The sequence below is a fragment of the Mustela nivalis genome, assembly GCF_964662115.1.
Source record: "Mustela nivalis genome assembly, chromosome: 6".
Taxonomy (NCBI): Eukaryota; Metazoa; Chordata; class Mammalia; order Carnivora; family Mustelidae; genus Mustela; species Mustela nivalis.
In genome coordinates, this window is record NC_139025.1 from 80,624,967 (window position 1) to 80,638,105 (window position 13,139).

Below are 13,139 nucleotides of genomic sequence, written 5' to 3' on the forward strand. Positions count from 1 at the left end.
CAGGCATGTGGTGGTGAGGCTGCTCCCCTGGTGCTAGGGTTGAGCATACTTGAGAAGTTTTAATTAGTTGCTATTATTTAATCAGGTAATTCAAAATATTGAAAGAATATGTAGAAATATCTGGCTATTGTTGGGCTATATTTATGCTTTGGAAAGTTAATAAGATAATATGTTATCTTATTAGTAATTAAGAGGTAAGTGTGAATGTAGTGGTAGGATAGAAGATACTGATGATCAGGCCTAGGACTTAATCATAAAAGGATGTAATCTCCGAGGAAAGTTAAAGACCCAACCAAGGTAGGTTTGCAACACCAACATCACAGTCCAGGATGGGAAATAATGTATTGACAGATTATAGGAGTACATCTGAGATGAAGTTCTTGATAATATGAATCCCCAGATTTCCCTGACACTACTGAGCCTGAACACATGGCCCAGCACTCTGTATCAATGGCGAGTATTTTGTAATTGCTTGAAAATTCTACATAGACCTCTCCCCATATGAGCCCTCCCAAATCTGTCTCTCTCCCCTCAAAGACACTAGGACTATAACTAGGCTTAAAGTTAAAATATAATTTAGCTGGAGATGTGCTGGGCCTGAAAAGAGCAGAAAGGGACAGCCCTAAATCAGCTGTGGGGTTGAGGCAGGATTCCTGCAGGAGCCAAGTGAGTATTATGAGCTGGATTCTCAGGGTAATTGATTGAAAGGCAGTGAAGCATGAGCTGGAGAAGGAAGAATCTGATGGTCTTCTAGCACTCTCCTGAGATTAAGATCTCTTAGTACCCTAGCAATGATTCCGGTGATGGTATAGACGTACTGTTAGGATGGCTTCTAGAAGCATTAAAAAGAAAAAAAAAAAAAAAGGTCATGTTCTATACATAACTGAAGTAGAAATGCTAGAATTGCAATGGATCATGGTGGACAAAGGCATTAAGGCTCAGAGATAATCATATGCTCTAGGCGTTTTAATAATGTAAGAAAACTTACCAGAGAACTATGCTTCAAAGGAGGACCTGAAGGATACATCATTTACCAAAGCAATATGAAACACAGATGAGTTCTACTTCTGCTTGGGATATAGAAAGCCAGAAGAAAATGTTACCTCTGCTCTAACAACCAGGAAAAGTTGGATGATATGCTAAATTATGACATTTCCTGAGCCCATCAGAAAGCAAGGTAACAAGGTCAACTACATTTCAATGGGTGACAAGCTCCTCTGGAAAGATACAGGACCCATGTACTCTTGCTTTTGGCAGAGCCCGTAAGAAGTAAAACACATAAAAGCAGAGTTAAAAAAAAAATAAAACAAAAAGAAAACAACAAAAACCAACCAATTAACATATTAATTAACTATTAAAAGCTGAATGTCACCAAGCATGACAGTTTAGCATCCCTGGGAGCCCAAACATGAGGGTGGTCCCCCTGTAAATTCTTTTCCCATTGTCCTTAATATGGTGCTTATGAAAAAGATTGAGGACTAGGTCCAGAGAGCATGCCCCTTAGTTATGGAGGTCAATAGGGGTAACTGACTGCCACTGGAGACTGGCACAGAGATCTATCACTTCTAGAATAGGATAGAATGAAAACATGTTCGCCTCTGGGGGAAGAGACAGAAGACTTTCCCACCATCAGGTCACAGGTGAAGACTGATTACTTCTAAGTAAAGAGTACAGGGAAAATACCCTGCTCCTGATTGAGGAGCAGGAAGCTCCACTGAGCTCAGGATCTAAACCGTATCAAAGCTGAGGATTGCATCTATCAAGAAAGGCCAGGAACAGGCAAATAAAAATTACCCTGCCCACTACCACCAAAAAAAAAAAAAAGGCCAGTAAATGCCCTCCTAAACAAGATCCACCCCAGATACAGGGCAGAGCTAGGCAGCCATGGAGAGAAGAGCACGGACACTGTGAAAGCTTCATCCACAAGGCCAAATGCACAGGATTTGCCAAAGACAAAATCTGAACTGGGAGAACAGAGAACACTGCCTCTATGAGCTTAGCACTAAGTAGAAAGTCACAGAAGTTCACTGCGGTGGATGGGACAAGAGTGTATGGACAGAGGGCTTGCTGTGGTGCATGCAGAGGACTTTTGAGAGCTTAAACAGAACAGAAACCTATTGGTACCATAAGTCACCCACTAAAGCAGAAGGTAACAGCCGTCTGCTTTAGAGAAAAGAAAGTTATGATAGTGAAAAACACAATTCAATTCCAGTTCCTTGCTATGTTGACCCACCTGCATCACTCCAACATAAACATATTAATGGTCCAGTCCAGAGATAAAAACTTTTTACCTCGGTCTCTAATGTTCTTTTATACATAATGTAAAGCACTTAATAAAAACCTATGAGACATACAAAATAGCAAGAAGAAGAAGAAAAAAATACATTGCCAAGAGATAGGGCATAAAAAAACATCATAAATGACCCTAATACTGTATCTAGGAGACAGGGACTTTCAAAATACTATGATTAACATGGTAAAGTAACAGGTGAAAGAGGTGGACAGCATGCATAAAAAGATGCAGAATTTCAGCAGAGATAAAGACTAGTTTTAAAAAAGATCAGCAAAAATGTAGAAATAAAAAAAAAGTAATAGCAGATAATTCTTTCTGTGTGTATAAGTAAGACTGGCTATATCTGATTAAAGAGTCGTTTAACTTGCAGATAGATCAATAAAAATGATCTAAACTGAACAAAGAGAAATTGTGAAAGAGATAGAACAGAATATTCAACAGCTGTGGTACAATGTCAAACAGTCTAATCTGTATGTAATTGAAGTTGCAGAAGAAGAATAGAGAATAGGACCAGAAAAAAAAAAAATTAAGAAATAATGACCATTTGGTTTTTCAGAATTTAATAAGATAAGAAAATCCTACATCTCTCTCTCCCTTTCTCTCTCTCTCTTTCTTTCACACACACACACACTCAAGCACACACACAAGCATATTATACTCAAATGCCTGAAAATCAGAAAAAAGAAAAAAAATCTTGAAAACAGCTAGATAAAAATAAATACACATACAGAGTAGAAAGGTAAGAATTATGGCATAATTTTCGGAGTTTTTTGTTTTTCAAAACATAAGAAAATGGAGTTCTATCTTTAATGTGCCAAAATTTAAACAAATAAAAACTGTCAAATCAGAATTAAACATTTGGGGAGTATCTTTTAATAAATGAAGGCAAAATAAAAATTTGTTCAGAGAAACAGATGAGGGAATTAATCTCCAGTAGGCAAGAAAATGTTAAAATAAATTTGGATACACATAAAGAAATGAAGAGAGCCGTAAATACTAAAAAGGTGAATTTGAAAGATAGTTTTGTCTATTTAATTGCTATAAAGAATAATGACTATAGTAACAGTGTATTTTGGCAATTATAATATACTTAGCAGTAAAAATGTATGACAAAAATAGCATACAAGATACAATTAAGTAAAAAGACTTATATCATTATATAGGTATTACACTATCTTTGATGTGTCACATTATTGAAGTTAGGGTATAGTAAGTTAAAAATGCAGGATATAAATGCCAAAGCAACAAATAAAAAAAATTTAAGAGAGTATAATTACCAGGCCAATAGTGGAGATAAAATGAAATAATAAAAATATTATATCCAAAATAAGGCAGGAAAGAGGGGAGACAAAAGGAACAAGGAATGGATATGACAAATAAAAAACAATTAGTTATATGGTAGATTTTTCCACAAATATATTAAGTGTAAATGACCAAATACCCCATTTCAAATGTGGAGAAGAATGAACAAAATAGAACCAAGGACAAACTACATGTAGTCTATAGAAATGAACCTTAAATACAGAGATAAATTAAAAGATAAAAAATCAAGTAATATGAAAATATTAATGAAAGACATTGGGAATGTCTCTGTTAATACCAGAGAAAGTGTACTTCAAAGGAATAAATAATACCATAAAACCATAATAAATAATAAATAAATACCATAATAAATAATAAATAATACCAGGAATCCAGAGGGCATCACATAATGGTAAAAGTGTCAATTTAACAAGAAGACATATATATAAATGTATACCCATCTAATAACAGAGGTTCAAAATGCACAGAACAAAACCCAATCAAATTCAAAGGAGAAATAGACAAATTAGGGCTTGGAGACTTAATGTTCCTTTCAGTAATTTCTAGAATAAATAGAAAATCAGCAGGATGGAGAAGACTCCAGCTACTCCATCAACCAACTTGACATAACTGATGCTTACGGAATATCCCACCCAACAAAAGCCAACTTTATGTTCTTTATAATTGTTCATGGAGTACTCACCAAGAGACACTATATTCTGGGCCAGAAACAATGTTTTAATAATTTTAAAAGAATGGAAGCCATGCATGCAATATTTGGGAAATATAGCTAAAGTAGTGTTTAGAGGAAAATTTATTGTATTAAGTATCTTTATTAGAAAATGATATCATATATAAATAATTTAATCTTCTACTATAAGAAACAAAATAAGAGTAAGTAAGACTCAAAACTGTGGGAAGGGCAAAAATTACAATAAGAGCAGAAATCAATAAAATTTAATAAGAGAGAGAGAGAGAGAAAGGGGGGGAGAATCAGTGAAACAAAGCCTAGCCAGACTGATTAGTAAAAATGAAAAGGGACATAAAAATTATCCATATCAAGAATAAAGAAGACACCAAACTATAAAACTCCCAGAAGATAACAAAAGAGAATATCTAGAATGACTTAAGGTTTGACAATAACTTTTTAGATACAACATGAAAGGCACGGTCCATGGAAGAAAGGATTGATAAACTGAACTTCATTAAAGTTGAGAATTTTTGGTCCATGAAAGACACTATCAATATAATGCTCTGAGAAAGACACTATCAACAGACTGGGAGTAAATATTTGCAAAAGACACATCTAATAAAGAACTGTTATCTAAAATATACAAAGAACTCCCAAAACTCAACAATAAGAAAATAAACAACTTGAATCAAAATGGGCCAAAGACCTTAGCCAAACAGCTAACCGAAGAAGATATGTAAATGGAAAATAAATATGGAAAGATACAGCACATCTTAATTCATAGGGAAATGCAAATTAAAACAATGAGATGCCACTGCATGCCTATTCAAATGGCCAAAATCCAGACCACTAACAATACCAAATGCTTGTAAGGATGTGGTAGAACGGAGCTCTCATATGTTTCTGCTGGGAATGCAGAATGGCACAGCCACTTTGGAAGGCAGTTTGGCAGTCTCTTGCAGAACTAAACATATTCTTACCAAAAAATCTAGCATTCATTTTCCTTGGTGTTTACCCAAAGGAGTTGAAAACTCATATCTAGGGGCACCTGGGTGGCTCAGTGGGTTAAAGCCTCTGCCTTCGGCTCAGGTCACGATCCCAAGGTTCAGGGATCGAGCCCCACGTCAGGCTCTCTGCTGAGAGGTGGAGCCTCTTCCACCTCTCTCTCTCTCTCTCTGCCTATTTGTGATCTCTGCCTGTCAAATAAATGAAATCTTTAAAAAAAAAAAAAAAAAGAAGAAAACTTATATCTAAACCCTCCACCCCCCCAAAAAAACAGAAAACAAAACAAAACCTGCACACAGATGTTTATAACAGCTTTAGTCTTAATTGCCAAAATTTGGAAGCAACCAAGAGGTCCTTCAGTAGGTGAATGCGTAAACTCTGGTACATTCAAACAATGGAATTTTCAGCACTGAAAAGAAATGAGCTATTAAGCCATGAAAAGACATGGAGGAAGCTTAAATGTATATTACTGAGGAACCAATCTGAAAATGTTACACACTGCAGGATTCCAGCTAGATGACATTCTAGAAAAGTCAAAACAATAGAGAAAGTAAAAAATGAGTGGTTGCCAGGGTTTAGGAGGGAGAGAGGGATGAATAATCAGGGCACAGAGAATTTTTTAGGGCCAAAAATTTATTCTGAATGATAATAATATGGTGAACACATGTCATTATAAGTTTGTCCAAACCCACAGAATGTATAAGACATAGAATGAAACCTAATATAAACTATGGACTCTTGGTAGTAATGATGCATCAGTGTAGGTTCTTGAATGATAACAAATGCACCACTGTGGTGAAGGATGTTCGTAATGGGAGAGTTTATGCATGTGTGGAAGCACAGGGTATATGGGAAGTCTCTATACCTTCTGCTCAGCTTTGCTGTAAATCTAAAACTGCTCTAAAATAATAGTCTATTTAAAAAATGAAAAGACCTTGTTAAAGAGCCTACAGATCAAAAGGATAATAATAGAACATTATGAAAACATGCCCATAAATTTGACAACTTAGACAAAATGGAGAAATTCCTTGAAAGACAAAAATTAGCAAAGTTTAGTTAAAAAAAAAAAAAAAAGATATCCTGGATAGCCCTTTATCTATTAAAGACAGTGAAGTTGTGGTTAAAAGTATTTCCACATGGAACATGTCATTGGTGAATTCTATCAAATATTTAAGGAGCAAGGAATACTGACTTCACACAGGTTCTTCCAGAAAAGAAAATAGCAGGGCATTCTGGCACATTTATGAGGCTAGCAGTGATAACAAAGCCAAAGACATTACACTTAGCGAAAAAAACTCTATCACTAATAAACATAGGGCAAAAAAACTTTTAACAAAATAAAAGCAAACCAAATCTAGCAATATATAAAAACAATAACACATGGTCAAGTATCTGTATCCCAGATTTGGGATTGCAAGATTATCTTCACGCTTAAAAGAATTGAACAATGTAGAGCACCATTTTAACAGGCTTAGAACAAAAAAAAAGAAAGCATGCAATTTCCCAAATATATACAGAAAAAATTCTACACCCATCATTCATGATAAAAATTCTTATTAAATGAGGACAAGGAAGAACTATTTGGTTCACTGTGCTGTATTGTGCATGCTCAGTATGTGAGCTGGCTAATATCTAAAGGGGAAACGGCATGTATAAATGGGGATCCTTTCTCCGTGGTTCTTTTTTTTTTTTGGATGAAATCTTGATCCTCAAGCTCAAGCTTAAGGATCAGGGTTTTCCTCCTCAACTTAGTATAATTGTCCCAAGCTTTTGGTCATTGTTTTCTACCTGGCTTCTATGAAACTGGTTATTTATTAGAGGATGTTCTGAAAAGAAGAAAGTGGAGGCAGGGATAGCTCTCTCCTCAGAGCACATCCTCTCTCTTCTGGGTCTTAATCCCAGCAAGTCTTGCCTACCTTCTTTGTGCTGTTATGCCTCCGAATAGCCATTTTCTATATTTTGTTCAACTTTCATGGTTGCTTTTGACAGGAAGATTTGTTTAACACAAGTTACTCCACGAGAGCCAGAAACAGAAGTCTCTCTTTACTTATATTTACTTATTCAAAATGATTTTCTTGTATTCTGTGTAATGAATTCAGTATTAGAGCTTTTTGTGGGTCTGCTTCTTGGGTCTTTTGTGACTATTGAATTTTGATAATAGAGCCACCTACTCCCCAGCCTACCCATTTAATTTTTTTTTCTCCATTATAGGCTTACCTTCTTTTGAGAACTAGCTTGAAGTTTGATTCCCCCAGAAGTGATTGGTTCTGGAGTGCTGCACATCTGAAGTGCCATTATTTCAGGGATTTTTGAGATTAAAATCTCCATATCTTAATCCAGCAAAATTTATAAATAGTATAAATTTGGTATGCAATGATGTAAGAATTTACTTACTCTTGTAGGTTTCCAGAGGAAATACTTTTTTCTTTCCTCCCCAAATCATTGCTTGAGAAAGGGGATTTTCCTAAATAGGTTTCCTGGGAAGAAAGGCAGACTTGTTTCTAGATGCCCTTATATCAAAGTATAGCCCTTGGCCTAAGGCCAAGTTAGGGTACTTCGTTTTCGATTTCCTACCAGAAGCTGGTCTTGGGCTTTGTCTTACATCTTCTATGAAGCCATAAAAGCCCAATGTTAAGTTGATTCACATTTGGCAAGTGTCATCAGGGTAGAATTAAAATCTGGTTTCTTTCTGATCCTTCTATGTCTCCAGTCTCCCTGATTATTTTTTAACTTCTAATATTGCATTTCAAATTGCCAGGCCTTTACTATATTTTTTAAAGGGTATTTAAAATACTTTATCCATATTTTTAGGTTGTTTTTAGAGGAGAAATTGGTAAAACTCTGTGGACTGCCTCATTCCAAGAAATAAATACCTATAGTTACTTTCACATATATCATTTTAGTTGATTCTTGTGATCACTTCTGAAAAAGATGTCATTTTTAATGACATCACACAGGTAGGGATATTGTTACTGTTTCTTGCCTGAAATTATTGGCTGGAAAACAGCACAGCTTTGCTTCAAATCAGATTCTCTGACACTAGACCTAGCATTCTTTTCATGATATTTTACTGGTCATTGTTCTACCTATGGGGAATAATAAGTTTTTCTTCCAAAATTTACATCAGCTCAAGAGTTGGAAAAATAACACACACACACACACACACACACACACACACACACACACAAACACACACACAATTCTACTTTGGGGGCGCCTGGGTGGCTCAGTGGGTTAAGCCTCTGCCTTCGGCTCAGGTCATATCTCAGGGTCTGGGATCAAGCCCCTCATCAGGCTCTCTGCTCAGCAGGAAGCCTACTCTGCCCTCTCTCTCTCTGCCAGCCTCTCTGCCTACTTGTGATCTCTCTCTCTCTCTCTCTCTGTCAAATAAATAAATAAAATCTTTTTTAAAAAAACTACTTTGGGTCCTCACTTATATGTAGTTGTAAAATTTCTCTTGATTCATCAAACAAGCTCAATTTAGAAAGAACATAGCCATCATCATTTGCGCAGCTATTCAGACTGGCATCCCCAGATATTCTCCATCAAAGGAACATCTCTGAACAGCAGTATAATCTCAGTGCTGGCTGCCTCCCAGAGAAAATTAATCATAATACCAGGAGTTAGAAAGATCCTACACAGATTTCAGGAATATTGCATTTCTTTACCCTAAAGTTCACATTCTACCTGCTGTGTTTCATTACAAAATCCAGAAATTGTACAAAAACATCACAGCTACACTCCTCACTGTATGTATTTTAATCAAAAATCTTTGATCCATGTGATATTGGCCCTGCAGGCAAAAACTTCCTTTTGTGTTAAGAAACACTGTACTCTGTCACTTATATGAAGTCCATTCTTGTTGGTAAAAATATTTCTAGCAAAATCAGGGGGGGGAATAGCATGCTTAAATAAGTGGATCATGTAAGAATTAGCAAAAGATAATATTTGGATTTTTTTAAAGATTTTGTTTATTTATTTGACAGAGAGATCACAAGTAGGCAGAGAGGCAGGCAGAGAAAGAGGGGGAAGTAGGCTCCCTGCTGGGCAGAGAGCCAGAAGCGGGACTCAATCCCAGGACCCTGAGATCATGACCTGAGCCAAAGCAGAGGCTTTAACCCACTGAGCCACCCAGGTGCCCAGCAAAAGATAATATTGTATTGATAAAATACTTGTTTATCTTCATCCCCTCAAGTTTACAGAATGTGTGTGGTTCAGGGTTGCATTTGTTTTTGTGTATTAGCCATTGCCATAAGGTCTTCTGTTTCTCCTTTGCATGCTTCAGCTCTTTCAGAGATTGGCCAGTCCTTTAGGAAACCCATATTCTGGATTTAGCTACAAAGAATGAATTTCAGGCTTTGGAAAGTCTTGCGATTTGGGAATTCTTGCAAATGTTGATTAATGTGGTTTTTTTTGTTTGTTGGTTTGTTTGTTTTTTGCTTTGTGGCTGAATTTCATTTGTTTAATCACTTCAACATTTTCTTGGTGTTGTATCTGCACCTGCCCTATTTGGTTTGCTCAGATTCTCTAGGTTTTCCATAGTTTCAGAGCACTAAGGGATTTTTATACACTAAAACATATATTATGAAATAAGAGAAATTTTTTTTATTATCCATATGTGTGGGGCTTGAAGTTCTAATATAAATGTGGGCAGCAGTATCATATATTGAAATTTAAGAACGCTAGTGTTTCCCTAAAGTCAGAGAAAACAACAAACTTTATCTGTGATCCCCAGTGCACAAAGACCATAGATAAGGTCTTGTTTTTCCTAATCTTATTTTTCCCCAGCTTTATTGAAGTACAAATGACAAATGAAATTGTATGTACTTAAAGTCTACAGCTTGAAGTTTTGATATTACACATTGTGAAAAAAATCACCACAATAAAGCTAATTAGTATATCCACTGCCTAATATAGTTATCATTTTCTCTCTCTCTCTCTCTCTTTTTTTTTTTTTTTTTTTGTGGTGGAAACACTTGGAATTCTACCCTCTTAGGAAATTTCAAGTACCCAATAAAGTTTTAACTGTGGTCACATACTTACCTAATCCTATTTTTTTAAAGGGTACAGGAAAATAGTGAGCAGTTGAGAAACTCCCCCAGAAATATACACTCCAGAAGAATTTAGGCTTCCTTCATTGTGGCACAAGTATGTGAATTTATAACACCATTTTTCCTGTGTGTAATTGTGTCTTTATAATATTTATGAAAAAAAAAATGAGAAAAAACATGTTTGCTTCTGGAAAAGACTGCCTTCTCTCCTCCTTACCTGTTCTCTTTTCTGCGTGCTCATTCTGGTTGGTCTATTTCTACAGTTTCTTCACCAAAGCACTTCATTACTTAGTAAACTCATGATCAAAAACCTTGTTGCTGATCTGGTTCTGAGCTTTTGACCTATTTCCAATAATTGGTTCTTTTTTTCGTAACAACATAGTGTGATAAAATGTGTATGGGTTTTGGAGAACTGGGCTCAAATCTCAGTTGTACTAATTTTAGAGGCGAGAGACTTTGAGCAAGTCACTTAACACTTTTGGGTCTTAATTCTCTTTTGTGTTTTATTCTATAAAGTGGAGCTGACATTTCATACTCTGGAGGGTATTTGGGGTAACTAGATAAAGTAATGTATATGAAATTATTTGGGAGATAATAGATCCTCAACAAACAGTTTTTGGCCGCTGAGAGTCCTAGCACAATAGAGATGACCAACTCAAAAGTTAATTAGTGATAAATTTAATTAGGTGTGGGCAGGGTTAAGTGATGAACAGCACATGGTAAAACACACAGGAAATAATAGCAAATCGAAGTGGTTTACTCCCTGGGACTGAAAGGATAGAGGGATCCATGTTCCTGAACCTACTGAGAATTATAGGCTTGTATGAGAGACTGCTTGACATGATCTGTGGCCTTCAACAGAAGAAAAGTAGCTGTTGCCAAAATCCCCCTGCCAAAGGTAGAGGAAAAGTAGGTGGAGACAAATGGAGACAAAAATAGAATCCTTATCTGTCTATTTTTATGTCCTTTTGGGACTTTTCATCAACTGATCCTGACTGGAAAGTAGAAAGCAAAGAAGCCCAAATAATGCTGTCCAAAGCCATCACCTCTCTGGGACACAGAGTGAAAATAGAAGGATAAATAATGAATGCAAAAGAGCAAATGAAGAACCATGAACATAATTTCTTTTCTTCACCTTGTACTTCTGTTACTCCAGTGTTTTATTTATCTACATTGATCACTTTACCCACTATTACCTGTCAATATCAACTGTGAGGTTTTTGACGGCAAGGATAGTATTTACTCTTGACTCCACATTTCATAAAATATGTACCATTAAAGGGGCTGTGTGTGAAAATGCAACATGTTATATACTTCTTTTGGAAAAGCACATTACCAGTACAAAAGCTCTCAACAATTCTGTAGAAAATGATAGTAATAGTAAATATTTTCTCACAGAGCTATTTATCAAGGAATGCCACTAATGCACAAACACTAGTTCCGGGGAATGCAGTTTTTAAAATCAATGCATCCCTGGTGCCTAGTGTCTAGTGTCTAGGATGCAGAATATACTGTATAGTCAATAGCCACATAGTAAATGCATAAATAATGGGGTTCTTCTATGACTGGTCTTGAATTGCTTTTTCCTAGGGCCTTGCCTTCTCTTTCTTTCCCCACTCCAGAAACTGCAATCTTTTCTCCTAGCAGGAGGCTCATTGACTGGAGTTCCATATTTCTCTCAGAGTACCTACATGCCTTGTTGTCTGTGGGTGATCTACTTGGATTATGAAATAAACATTAAATATCCTCCTCCTCCTCACCATCATCAAAACCTCCACATTTTGCCTTTATTTTAGACTCCTAAATATTATGCTTTGTCTTACTATATTTTAGGGTAACATTACTCTTGAGAGAAGTGCCATAGCTACTAGAGGTATCCGGCTCCAAACTCAGAAGATGCCACCTTCCAACCACCCGCCTTAGCTTCCTTCCATAACCTATACCTGAGTGTGTTCACTTGGTGTTGGTCTAATCACGTTGGATAAGACTATCCCAGCTCCTAAACCCCCTGCCTCCCACTCATTGAATACTGACCACCATTTTTCTTTCCATACATAGATTCTTCACCATGCACCAGCATCTGATTTATTTATTTTCTGGGTCAAAGAATCCATATGGATGAGGTGATAGTTCTTTAGAACTTTCTTGAAATGCTACTGGCCCTCCACACAATATCATACCCCTTTCTGTTTAAATAACAATTAAATAGGAAATAATACCAAAATTAGCATAGAATCAAATTTAGTGAGTAAATAGAAGGTATGAGGAGAGTACGTTTCTAGAGGATATTAGCTGTATTTTTCTCAAGAGAGTTGTTGATCATAGCAAGTATAACAATCAGAAAGAAAAAGAGACCAAGAATCCAAAAAAAAAAAAGAAAAAGAAAAAGAAAAAAGAAAAAAAAAAAAGACAACTCCCATTGAAGGGATAAACTCTGTACTAGTAAGTTCAGGGCTTTTTCCACCTCCCTTTCTGGTTTGGTCACAATAGAAATAGACAAGCAGAGAAGAGTGTCCATCGTTACACAGGAATGTATGTACTCTTGAGATTTAGAATAGCAAAGGCAATGATCTGAGAGCAGCAGAGACTCTGATCACAATGAGCCAAGGTCCTGTAGCTTCATTTCCTCATTCATTTCCCTGGGTAGTATAAGATGCTCTTTTGGATTTTAAAAAGGATACATGTATACATACATAAAAATTTAAGATTTTCCCTTTTGATCATAGAAGCATGTAAATATATACTGTAAGATTACAGAGAGGAAAGTACATACCTCATGCTCCTTCCTCAGTTATCA